The 2,274-nt window shown below is 39.6% G+C and overlaps 1 pseudogene; it reads right to left on the minus strand.

Annotated features, from left to right (window-relative positions):
• Positions 1–352: 352 nt before the first annotated feature.
• On the minus strand, positions 353–1,103 carry LOC149142021 (spermidine synthase 1 pseudogene; annotated as a pseudogene).
• Positions 1,104–2,274: the final 1,171 nt, after the last annotated feature.

Here is a 2,274-nt window from a genome sequence, read left to right on the forward strand (position 1 = left end):
TCGGACTTTTTGAATTCGAATGATAAACCTTTGTATCAAATTCTGCAAGGAATGTTATAGTAAAAGATTTATTCTCCCCTTTTTAGGAAAACTCAAGTTCTGTGGGTTTCACCGACACCAAAACTCCAGGAGGACCCATCACCTACGCTTTATAAGTCACATGTCCCTCTACCTGTGTGCCGCACGCATCCTATACGACGCGTGCTCCTTGTTTGCACCACGCGCACTGTCAACACACTGTCGACCTCTCCAACACTGAAATTCACTCTTCAACCTCCAAATTCGGCTTTCTCCTTTGGATTTTTGTGAATGTTTGACATGCAGATAGGTTGTCAAAAACAATGGATTTTCTTTACAATTTAATATAGCACTGCTCTTTAATGGGATTAACAGGATTTTTGAAATCTACTGGTGGTCCTTCACTTGAGCAAATCACAAAACCAATTGCGCCACTTGGATATGTTGGAACTGATGTCCATGTATAGTGAACAGAGCCCTTGAAAGTCTGCCTGCACGTTGTGACAATATCTTGAATAACATGCATATGTAACCACAAGCTTTCTGCCTGACTTATAACTACGCCTCCAGGCCTCAATGCTCTGGACACTGTTTCATAAAATGGTTTTCCAAATAGTTCCTGTGCGGGACCTACTAGATCAGTAGAGTCTACAATAATTGCATCATAAATTTCGGCCAAACATTCCCTCAAAAAAGGCAGTTCCATCACCGATATGAAGCCTTACACAAGGATGATCATAGCCTACAACAACGTTTGGGAAAAATTGTTTGGATACATTTATAACCATTTCATCAATTTCACATATATCAATTTGTTCCATCGAACTGTGTCAACATATTTCTCGAAGAACTCCCCCATCACCTCCTCCAACGACCAATACCTTTCTGGGAGATGAAATAGAACAAAGTGGAAGAAGAGCTATCATCTCATGGTATGCACATTCATCTTTCTCTGTCAACTGAATCACCTTATCCAGAACAAGCACTTTCCCATATGTTACTGACTGAAATACCATCACATATTGATATTCTGACTTGCCTTCAAACAATATATTTTCCACCGCAAATTCCTTCGAGTCTTTCATTTTCTTCTCTGACCTTCTTTAGCTAAAATGATGGTTCTTCTGTTTTTGCTTTTGCAGGGAAAGGAGCAGCTATAGCTGCTGCCATTGAAGAGCTGTACAACTTCAAAACATTTTGACAAATTACATATTTACTACAAAAACACATTTGATGATTTCTTCTTCAAAACAGGGTTTTGAAGAAGAACAATCTCGCATTATTGACGATGACGTTCCTGAAATAAAAACTTACTGAACCTCCCTCTGGCCTGCAAGCGCTATTTCACACTTCTGGAGACAAAACCCTGGACTCAAGAATTAAAATAACTCTTTTTGACCAAAATGGCATTTGATGATGGCAAATGACGAGAAATGAACCTTGGTGAATTTGGCTCTGACAGAGGACTAACAAGACTGATTCTAACAAGATTTTTGAAGTGTCCTCATTCAAGATCCCAGCTGACAGGGAAAGGTACAAGGATATAAAGGCTAGGAATGAGAGGCTAAAATCCCAGACTTATGCACAGTACCTAAAGATGGCACCTACAAGCTAGACAAGGCTTATGTCAGCCTATGATGTTAAAGAAGGAAAAATGTAGATGACATTTATGAAGCCTACTACTCAGCAACCAAGAACAGCAGCTGACTTCAAAAAGATAGGTTTCGAAGTACTGGAAAAGGACATACATCCTATTGACCAGATTGAGGTTCACAATTAGACATGGGAGATGATTTACTCCACCTTGACAGGGAAAGCCATCGCAGCTCACCAATTGCAAAATTCCCTAAATAACATATTAGCTTAGTTCCAATTGGAAAAGGCCTCTTCATAGGCAAAAGACACCAAAATCAAGTCCTTAGAGGACTTAATCATTGAGTTGGGACACGATCCCAAAGATGTAAAGGCCACTGAAAGACTGAAAAAGAAGAAGAATGATGACACAACTGCTTTGAAGAAGCAACTCATAATTCCACCCCTACATCATCCACAGACAATAGAAGTCCTGGAGACACAAAAAGGACAAGAAGAGCTTATGGACTTGGTCCTAAAGCTAAATGACTAGCTGAAAGAAATAGAGAAAGAATTGGACACATTGATTCAATCCAAACAAAGTGAACTAGCCACCATTTCTACAACTACGATTCCCATAATAACAACTACAGTTCCTTCAACATTGGCAGCATATTTGGCGTC

This window comes from Pinus tabuliformis, chromosome X, assembly GCF_031772625.1.
Source record: "Pinus tabuliformis cultivar Carrire ecotype Pingquan chromosome X, CPIR1, whole genome shotgun sequence".
Taxonomy (NCBI): domain Eukaryota; kingdom Viridiplantae; phylum Streptophyta; class Pinopsida; order Pinales; family Pinaceae; genus Pinus; species Pinus tabuliformis.